The sequence below is a fragment of the Arachis ipaensis genome, chromosome B07 (genome assembly GCF_000816755.2).
Source record: "Arachis ipaensis cultivar K30076 chromosome B07, Araip1.1, whole genome shotgun sequence".
Classification (NCBI taxonomy): Eukaryota; Viridiplantae; Streptophyta; class Magnoliopsida; order Fabales; family Fabaceae; genus Arachis; species Arachis ipaensis.
In genome coordinates this window covers 83,531,339-83,542,961 of record NC_029791.2, presented here as the reverse complement: position 1 = coordinate 83,542,961, position 11,623 = coordinate 83,531,339, and positions in this window count along the sequence as shown.

Genomic DNA, 11,623 nt, shown 5'->3' with positions numbered 1-11,623 from the left:
AATATGTCCCTCATTTCATTTTCATGGACACACCTCCTAATCATTCCATCAGAGCATCTCTTGAATAAAAAGGGTTCATCCTACAAGAACTTCCTTGCTTCATTGAGTAGCTTCTTCACTTGTTGCTTTGTGATGATTGGTGCTGTGATGATTTTTCTCTTTAAGGTTTCAAAGGCATGCTTATAGTTGTCATCAAAGATGAAAGGGTTGTCAATCACTAGCAAATTGCTCAATGGCTTTGCTATTTTTGAGAAATCTTTGATGAACCTTCTATAGAAACCAGCATGCCCAAGAAAACTCCTCACTGCTTTCACATTAACGGGTATAGAAAGTTTTTCAATAATTTCTATTTTAGCTTTATCAACTTTTATACCTCTGCATGACACCTTATGCCCAAGAACTATCCCTTCAGGGACCATGAAATGGCATTTTTCCCAGTTTAAGATCAAGTTAGTTTCTTGGCATCTTTTCAAAATAAGAGTTAAATGATGCAAACATGTGTTAAATGAATTTCCAAAGACAGAAAAATCATCCATGAAAACTTCTAAAAATTTTTCAACCATATCTGAGAAAATGGAAAGCATACACCTCTGAAATGTGGCTGGGGCGTTGCACAGCCCAAAGGGCATCCTCCTGTATGCAAAAACTCCAAATGGACATGTGAAGGCAGTTTTCTCTTGATCTTTAGGGTCCACCACGATTTGATTGTACCCAGAATACCCATCTAAGAAACAATAATAGGCATGGCCACCTAATCTTTCCAGCATCTGATCAATGAATGGGAGAGGGAAATGGTCTTTCCTTGTGGCATCATTCAATCTTCTATAGTCTATGCACATCCTCCACCCAGTCACTGTCCTAGTAGGGATCAACTCATTCTTCTCATTGGTAATGACCGTCATTCCTCCTTTTTTTGGTACAACTTGAACCGGACTCACCCATGAGCTGTCAGAGATTGGGAAAATTATTCCAGCATTCCACAACTTCATGACTTCCTTTTGAACTACCTCCTTCATAGCTGGGTTGAGCCTTCTTTGGGGTTGGACCACAGGCTTTGATTCTTCTTCCAGCAAAATTTTATGCATACAAATTGCTGGGTTAATACCTTTGATATCGTCAATTGTCCACCCCAAAGCTGCTTTGTGAGCTCTCAACACTTCAATCAGCTTTGTTTCTTCTTCCATATTCAAGGAGGAGTTAATGATTACTGGTAGGGTCTCTTCTTTTCCCAGGAACACATATTTGAGGTGAGGGGGAAGAGGTTTCAGTTCCTTTTTGGCTTCTCTTTCTCCTTGTCTTCACTAGAGATTTCTACCACCTCTTCTTCCTGTTGCTCATGACAAGTAGCTTCTAACATTTCCTCCACTAGACTTTCTATCATGTCCACCTTCATGTAATTTTCTTGTTCAGGAGGGTGTTGCATTGATTTGAAAACATTGATGATCATTTGCTCATTATGTACTCTAAAGATCATCTCTCCCTTCTCTACATCAATAATGGCTCTGGCTGTGGCTAGAAATGGCCTTCCCAAGATGATTGAGTTGTTTCCTTCTTCCTCTGTATCCAGAATCACGAAGTCTGCTGAGAAAATAAACTCCCCAACCTTCACTAACAAGTTTTCCACAATGCCATTGGGTGTTTTTATTGATCTATCAGCCATCACCAAAGACATCCTGGTGGGTTTGAGTTCCTTTATGGCAAGCTTCCTCATCATTGATAATGGCATCAGATTGATGCTAGCACCAAGGTCACAGAGAGCTTTGTCTAAGGTCATTTTGCCTATGGTACATGAAACTACAAAGCTCCCTGGATCTTTAAGCTTTGGTGGGATAACTCCTTGAATCACAGCACTACATTCTTCAGTAAGAAGTATGGTTTCCTTTTCTTGCCAACTTCTCTTCTTGTTGATGAGTTCTTTTAAGAACTTTGCATACAGGGGCATTTGTTCAAGTGATTCAGCTAAGGGAATATTGATCTATAACTTCTTGAAGATTTCAAGAAATTTTGGGAAGTGTTGGTCCTTAGTCTCTTTGTTGAACCTTTGAGGATATGGCAAAGGTGGTGTGAAGTTCACTCCCTGCCTTGGTTCCTTGGTTGGCTCTTTCATTGCTTCCTTCTCTTTCCTTGATTTTTGTGGCTGATCTTCCTTTTCTTTGAGCTCTTCTAAGGTCTGCTTGCTTGCTATCTCTTCCTTGTCATTGACTCTCTCTTCTTCAGCTTGTTTCTTGTCACTTTCCTTTGGCTTCTTGGTTGTTTCTTCATTTTTCACTAGGATCTTCCCACTCCTCAGTTGTATTGCCTTGCACTCCTCTTTTGGATTAGGAATGGTGTCACTTGGTAGTGAGCTTGATGGCCTTTTGATGGCAATCTGCTTGGAGAGTTGTCCAATTTGTCTTTCCATATTTTTCATAGAGGCTTCCTGGTTTCTCAATGTCATCTCTTGATTTTTCATCATCTTTTCCATTAAGAGCTCCAAGTTGTTAATCCTTTGAGAGTCTTATAAGATTGGTTGATTTCTTGGTCATGGGTTCAAGTCTTGGTGAGTGCATTAGTGAGCTTTTCTTCCTTGATTTTCTTCATGTCATGCACGAAAAAGCTCTTTGGCAAGAGCTTCAAAGCTCTTTGCCAAGATCTTGGCTCTTGATTCCTTCTTCATATGTTCTTGATAAAGCTCTTTGGCAAGAGCTTCAAAGCTCTTTGTTTCTTGACTTCGCCCACACTTTTCCTTCCTTAAGCCACACTTCCTTTTCTTGTGCCACGCTTTCTTTCTTTGCTTAGATCATGCTCCTTAGGCTACGCTTTTCTTATTTTTTTCTTTTCTTTACCTACAAGTAATCAAAACAACCAATCAACGTATCACCAAATTCACAAGGTTTATAAATCAATAAAAATCAATTAAATTTAGCTCAAACCTCATGATTTAGCATCAATTAATTAGTGGTTGTTTGATTCAAAGAAACCATGCATTTCCATTCCAAATTACTTACTTGGAATGCAAGAAAGTGCATAAAACCAAATAAAAACAAAGAAAAAGGCTAGTAAAACTAGGCTAAGATGACTTGTCATCATAGGCAATCTAATGAAGAACGTAGCATGAAGGAGATATTAAAAACTCCAGTGGACAGTACGGAGCATGACTTTGTACTGGAACAAGTGGAGGAAGCTGTAATTATCGAAGAAGAAGAAGTGGCTGCAGACTTAGGAGATGCTGAACCTCCATGGGAAAGTCAAGACATAGAGCCTCCTTCCAAGACGGTTGCATTTGATGTTGATGAGGATGTACAACCTCCAAGGCATATCATGATTAAGGACTTGGAAGAGGTTGGTCAAGAGATGGAGATTCAAGAAGAAGAAGCACAACCTCCCATGCCCTTGGTGAGCAATGAAGAAGAGATTGAATTGGAAGAAAGCTACCAAGAGGAAGAGGTTGATATTGAAGAAACTTGCAAAGAGGTGGAAGTTGTCAGAGAAGAGCACCAGGGAGTGGAGCTTGCAATTTCATTAGAAATACCCCCCTAAGTCGCCATCATCCTTCACAACATTCAAGTGGGTAAAATTTATATCCCTTAGCCTTCTAATTCCACTTGAATATCGGCTACTGGAGACTGATGGTCAACTTAGAGCTCTTTGTGGCATTAAGAGTAAGAGGAAGATGGTCAGTGGTAAGAATTGTCCTGCAAGGTTCATTATGGTTGGAAGCCTTAAGTTTAAATGCAAAGGTTGGTGTAGAGCTCAATTGAATGGGTCTAGGAAGCTGTTTGGTAGCTGCAGTGAGAATTCAAATTACTTATCACCCGGCTTGAAAAATACAGATCCCGACAAAAATGGGTGTAAAAGCAAGATTTGGGATCCTGGAATCTGCTCTGACATTTGTCACCCCAGCAGCCTAAGAATATGTTTGAAGCTTCTTAAGGGCTTTACATGCCTAGTTTGGGACCCCGGAGGTTACTGGAGATACAAACATTGGTGAAGATTCCTGAATGAATTCAAGCACAAGCCACCATGACAGGAAGCTCACCAAATGTCCAACTTAAGGAATTTAACTAAAAGTGCTAGGTGGGAGACAACCCACCATGGTATGATCGTTCTTTTTTCACTTTTATTTAGTTTTATTTGTTTTTGAGTTTTATTTTATTTTATTATATTGAACCTAGAGTTTTGCATCACATTCATATTAACACAACATTCTGCACTTTTTCAGATTAAATAAAAAAAAAGCACGCACGCGACGCGGCAGCGTCGCTGACGCGTCCGCGTCACCAGTGCAATGGGAAGAAAAGAAACGAACAGAGAGTCATGCAGGAGCGTGGCTGGAGGTGTGCCCGTGGCACAAATCGTCCCATGCATCCGCGTCGAATAGGAATATTGGCCTCCCACGAGACCGCGTGCCCCACGCGGCCGCGTGACCTGGATTTCGACGTAACAAGGGTGCACGACCGAAAGTTGTGCTGGAGTGGTGCTGGATTGGTGCTGAACTAACAGCCTTACCACGCAGACGCATGGCTCACGCGTCCGCGTCATACCCCCATAATGGCCACTCACGAGATCGCGTCGATCACGCGACCGCGTCACCCTGGATTTTGGCAATACTAAGTTTCGAATAGAGAGTTGTGCGGGCGCGAGGCTGCTCTCGCGCCAGTAGCATAAACTGTGTCATGCGACCGCGTGACCGACGCGACTGCATCAATCCGTATAAGTGCAAGTCACGCGACTGCGTGCCCCACGCGTCCGCGTCGCTTGCGCCGCACAGCTTATCCTAATTTGCCAAAATCTTATCTTTTCTTCTCCAATCCTAATTTTTCCTCCCTCCTTTCTTACTTACTTCTTCTTCCCTTCTTTCCCTTCTCATTCTTCTTATATTTTATTTTATTTTACTTAATTTATTTGCATATTTCATTCATTGCATTTTAATTTAGTGCATATTTTTATTTTCTTTTCTAAATTTACTATTTTTCCTTTGGCGTTGAATTTTCTTATTTCACTGTTGCATCTTCTCTTGAAATATTTTGGGTGCTTAGTAACTTGTTTTATTCTGATTGGGTAATATTATTTAAATCAATGCTAATTTTTATATTACTGATATTCCTTTTGCATTGACATGAACTTACATTGTCTTCCATTACCCACTCTCTTCCCCATTGTTGCAAATTTTGCACCACTAGTATGCCATGGCTTCTATTGTTTTCTCACGTACATGTTGCAGCTTCCATGTAAATGAGACCCTTATTATTTGGCATTAACACCCATATTTTATTTATGTTCTTATCCTTATTTCTGGGTTACTTTCCTTTGGAACATGGTTTTTGAGCCAAAGAACACACAACCTGTGAGATTTTGAGCTTATTTACATGGTTACATTATCTAACCATAAATATTTTATTCCTGTGTGTTTCCTTCTCTATGATTGTAATCTATATTTTGTTCCAATCTATATGTCCATTATTTAGTGTATTTACATGTTTGCATATGACTGAGGCTATTATTTGATTTTAGCTCACTTATCCCAAATAAGCCTACCCTTTAAATCACCCTTGTCAGCCACTTTGAGCCTTTTAATCCCCATTTGTTCTGTATTTTACCACATCACTAGCCTTAAAGCAGAAAAACAATTAAATATCCCAGTTGAATCTTTGGTTAGCTTAAGATAGGGATTGTGTAACAGTTAAGTGTGGGAAAACTGTGGGAACATAGGTTAATAAGGGAATGTATCATGTTTCTAATTTTGAATATTGGGAAATTTGGGTACCTACTCATGTAAAACAGAAAATTAAAAATTCCATATGCATTGATATGTTATTTTAGTTTTTATTTTTCAAAAAAAAAAAAGAAAAAAAAGAGAAAAAAAAAGAGAAAAAATATATATATAATATAAATAAATAAATAAATAAGGGGACAAAATTACCCCAATGTTAAGTTAATGAAAAATCAATGCATATGTGATAAAATTAAAGGAAAGTTGATACATGAGTATGTGATACAAAAGTGAGAATTTTGGGTAGCTAGGCATGAATTAGAATTATATAGAGTATATGTATGTTAGGTGAAAGCTTAGGTAATTAAAGATTCAATTTATAGCTCACTTAGCCATATATATATCTTAACCTTTACCTTAGCCCCATTACAACCCTGAAAAGACCTCATGATATTTGTATTGGTACATTAAATATTTGTTGATTGGCTAGATGAAGAACAAAGTTTAGAAAGCATGATTAGAGAAGAATAGAGTGAATTACCCTATACACTTGAGAGATTAGAGTGATATACACTACCAGTAAGGGTTCAATGCTTGATTCTATGTTCCCTGCTTTCATGAGCTATCTTCTTACAAGTTTACTTGCTTTTTATTGTATGATTTGAATTAGTGAAATCTGATTTATGTTTGTCTTAAAGAACTTATTTACTCTTAACCAAGTAAGTAAAAGCATTTAGCATGTAGTTGCATTCATAGGTTGCATTTCATACATTCTACCATTCCTCTTCATCTTTTTAGCTTCTCTTGAGCTTAGCATGAGGACATGCTAATGTTTAAGTGTAGGGAGGTTGATAAACCACTATTTCATGGTTTATCTTGTGCTCAATTGAGTGGATTTTATCAACTCTTTACCCACTTATTCATACTATTTGCATGGTTTTACATTTGCCTTCCTAATTATGTGCTTTGATTGAAAACATGCTTCTTTGGCCTTAAGTTCCCTATGTTTAATCCTCTCTTATTACCATTAGATGCCTTGATATGTGTGTTAAGTGATTTCAGAGATTACAGGGCAGGAATGGCTCAGAGGATGGAAAGGAAGCATGCAAAAGTGGAAGGAATACAAGAAGTTGAAGAAGTTGCTAAGCTGTCCAGCCTGACCTCTTTGCACTCAAACAACTATAACTTTAGCTACAGAGATCCAAACGACGCGATTCTAGTTGCGTTAGAAAGCTAACATTCGGGGCTTCAATTTGATATATAATATGCCATAGTTTCCCTGATGCTAGGCGACGCGACCGCGTGCTCTATGCAGCCGCGTCGCAGTGACAAAAACCCAATGTGGCAGATTTCTTCTCCAGCAATTTCTGGGCTGTTTTCGACCCAGTTTGCGGCCCAGAAAACACAAATTAGAGGCTACAAAGTGGGAGAATGCATCCATTCATAATAACAAGCTTTCATATTCACAATTTTAGGAGTAGATGTAGTTTTTAGAGAGAGAGGTTCTCTCTTCTCTCTTAGGATTAGGATTTAGGATTTCTCTTAATTTTAGGAGTGACTTTTAATCCCAGGTTCAATGTTCTTTTTATTTATTTTCTCAATTTAATTTATGAATGTCTATGTCAGATTTAAGTTCTTTTGTGAATGGAATTCGAGGTATTTTCAGATTTAATTTTGCTTTGTTTTATTTATATTGATGCTTTTAATTTGATTTTCTCCCTTTTGGCTTTGGTCAAGTGATTGGTAGTATTTGAGTCATCAAACTCAGCAAGTGATTGAAATTGGCAGATTCTGATTGGGCTAGGATTGTTCTAAAAGCTAGTCTCTCCATAGGAGTTGACTAGGACTTGAGAATCAAGCTAATCAGTCCACTTAACCCTCCTTTGTTTAGTAAAGGCTGACCAAGTGGGATTAAAACCCAATTCTCTTCAAACCTGATAAGGATAGCTAGGATAGGAATTCCAATTCTTATACCTTACCAAGAGATTTTATTATTATTATTTTATTTTACTTGTCATTCAACATATTTCCTCCTTACTTCCAAAACCCCAATTTACAAACTCATAACCAATAATAAGAACATACCTCCCTGCAATTCCTTGAGAAGACGACCCGAGGTTTAAATACTCGGTTATCAATTTTAAAAGGGGTTTGTTACTTATGACAACCAAAACATTTGTACGAAAGGGCTTTTGAAGGTTTAGAAACTATACTTGCAACGAGGATTTATCCGCAAATTTCTAGACCACGCAAAAGTTCTCATATCAATCTCTTCCACCAAGGAGTCAATAATTTCATCGCTCATGCAATCATTTGATGCGTCTGGATGCTGCATAGCTATGACACTATTTAACTTGAACTCATCCTCATTGACTCTCAGGGTCACTTCCCCTTTTTGGACATCAATGAGAGTTCGTCCTGTTGTTAGGAAGGGTCTTCCTAGAATGAGAGTTGCACTCTTGTGCTCTTCTATTTCCAACACTACAAAGTCAGTGGGAAAGGCAAATGGCCCAACCTTGACAATCATGTCCTCAATTATGCCTAAACGGTATTTAATGGAGCCATCAGCAAGTTGAAGACATATCCGGGTTGGTTTGACTTCTTCAATCAAGCCAAGCATTCTGACAGTGGATGCAGGTATTAGGTTGATACTTGCTCCAAGGTCACATAGAGCTGTCTTGGTACAAGCACCCTCTAATGTGCATGGTATCATAAAGCTTCCTGGATCTTTAAGCTTCTCTGGTAAGATTTTCAGAATGACTGCACTGCATTCTTCAGTGAGAAAAACTATTTCAGTTTCTCTCCAATCCTTCTTATGACTTAAGATCTCTTTTATGAACTTAGCATAAGAGGGTATTTGCTCAAGTGCCTCTGCAAACGGGATCTTTATCTCAAGAGTCCTGAGATAGTCTGCAAAGCGGGCAAATTGTTTATCCTGTTCCGCTTGGCGGAGTTTCTGAAGATAAGGCATCTTGGCTTTATATTTTTCAACCTTAGTTGCTGCAGGTTTATTCCCTACAGAGGTGGTTGGAGAAGCCTTCTTATAGGGGTTATGATCAGCACTTGCAGGTGTCTGATCCCTCATTGGCGTTTGAACGCCAGGATAGGGTGCTGGATGGGCGTTTAATGCCAGCTTCCCACCCTTTTCTGGCATTTGAACACCAGAACTGGGCAGGGAATGGGCGTTTAATGCTAACTTTTCTCCCTTTTCTGGCATTTGAATGCCAGAAATGGGCATCCACTGGGCGTTTAATGCCAATCTTTCACCCTTTTCTGGAGTTTGAATGCTAGAATTATTCTTCTCTGGGCTCTTACTGTCCTCAAAGGAATTTTGGGCAGTGGTTTGGTCATCCTCTGTCAGTTGTTCCTTTCTTGGCTTTCTGCTACTTTGAGCTGATTTATTCAATGTCTTCCCGCTCCTTAATTGGACAGCTTGGCATTCTTCTGTTATCTGTTTAGATCACTGCTGTCTTGTCTGATTCAATTGTGCTTCCATATTCTTGTTAGCATTTTTAGTGTCCTGGAGCATCTTTTTAAATTCTGCTAATTGTTTTGTCACAAGGAGTAATTACTGATTAAGTTCAACAATCTGTTCTTGAGGATTAGGATCAGTAGTTACTGTCCTAGCCTCTTCTTTTATGGAGGACTCACTGCTTGAGTACAGATGTTGATTTCTAGCAACAGTATCTATGAGTTCTTGAGCCTCTTCAATCGTCTTTCTCATGTGTATAGATCCACCAGCTGAGTAGTCTAGAGACATTTGAGCTCTTTTTGTAAGCCCATAGTAGAAGATGTCTAACTGTACCCACTCTGAAAACATTTCAGAGGGGCATTACCTTAGCATCCCTCTGTACCTCTCCCAGGCATTATAAAGGGATTCATAATCCTCTTGTTTAAAGCCTTAGATGTCCAGCCTTAGCTATGTCATCCTTTTTGGAGGGTAAAATTGATTCAGGAATTTGTCTGTTAACTATCTCCATGTTTTTATGCTTGCTGTGGGTTGGTTATTTAACCACCTCTTAGCTTGATCTTTTACAGCAAATGAAAATAATAATAATCTGTAGACATCCTGATCCACTTCTTTATCACGTACTGTGTCAGCAATTTGTAAAAACTGTGCCAGAAACTCAGTAGGTTTTTTCTGTGGAAGACCAGATTACTGGCAATTTTGCTGCACCATGATAATGAGCTGAGAATTTAGCTCAAAACTGCTTGCTTTAATGGGAGGTATACAGATGCTACTCCCATATGTTGCTGTAATGGGGTTAGCATATGGCCCCAGAGTCCTTCTGGACTATTCATTTCCACTTATGTCCATGATGGAGAAAAGGGAATTGATATGAATTACAAATAAATTATATTTTTAAAACTTTTATTTTGATTTAATTAAAAGTAACCAAATAAAATAAAACAAAATAAATGGAAGATAAAATAAAAGTTTTGAAAATAAGAAGAAAATGAAATAAAAGCAAATTGAAAACTAAATTAATTAATTAATTAAAAAGATTTTGGAAAAAGAATGCTTATTTAATTTCGAAATATAAAAGAGAAAAGTAGTTAGGTGATTTTTCTGAAATTAGCAATCAAAAAGATATGATTGAAAATTATTTTGAAAAAGATATAATTGAGAAGATATGATTGCAATTTATTAAAAAAAGATATGATGGAAAAGATATGATTGAAGAAATTAAAAAGATTTGATTTTTGAAAAAGATTTGAAAAGATCAGTTTTGAAATTAGAATTTTGACTTGACTAAAAAAAAAGATATGATTTTGAAAATCTTTGACTAATTTAATGCAAAATTTCGAAATTTATGAGTAAAATAAGGAAAAGATATTTTTTTAATTTTTGAATTTTAATGAGGAAAGAGAAAAATAACAAAATGACACTAAACTTAGAAATTTTAGATCAAAACAAAGAGAACAAACAAGAAAACTTTGAATGTCAAGATGAACACCAAGAACACTTTGAAGATCAAGATGAACACCAAGAACAAATTTTTGAAATATTTTTAAGTAAATAAAAGCACAAAGAACACCAAACTTAAAATTTTTAGAAAATCAAACACAAATTTCCGAAAATTTAAAGGAAAGCACAAAGAGGACACCAAACTTAGAATTTTTAAAGATCAAGAAAGAACTAAGAACATGCAAATTCAAAAAATTGAAAGAAAATAAAAGCATGCAATTGACACCAAACTTAAAATATGAAACTAAACTCAAATAAAAGACTCAAATTTAGTGACTCTAAACCAACAAAAATAAATTATTCCTAATCTAAGCAACAAGATAAACCGTCAGTTGTCCAAACTCGAACAATCTCTGGCAACGGCACCAAAAACTTGGTGCACGAAATCACAATCACACTTTTGCAATTCCACACAACTAACCAGCAAGTGCACTGGGTCGTCCAAGTAATACCTTATATGAGTAAGGGTCGATCCCACAGAGATTGTCGGCTTGAAGCAAGCTATGGTTATCTTGTAACTCTTAGTCAGGATATCAACAATTCTTAGATTTAATTGTAAAAAGTAAAAGAACATGAAACAAATACTTGTTATGCAGTAATGGAGAACAGGTTGAGGTTTTGGAGATGCTCTGTCTTCTGAATTTCTGCTTTTCTACTGTCTTCTTCTTCATGCACGAAAGGTTCCTTCCATGGCAAGCTGTATGTTGGTGGATCACCGTTGTCAATGGCTACCATCCGTCCTCTCAGTGAAAATGGTCCAAATGCGCTGTCACCGCACGGCTAATCATCTGTCGGTTCTCACTCATGCTGGAATAGGATCCATTGATTCTTTTGCGTCTGTCACTACGCCCAGCAATTGTGAGTTTGAAGCTCATCACAGTCATCCTATCCCATATCCTACTCAGAATACCACAGACAAGGTTTAGACGTTCTGGATCTCAAGAATGCTTCCAATTGATTCT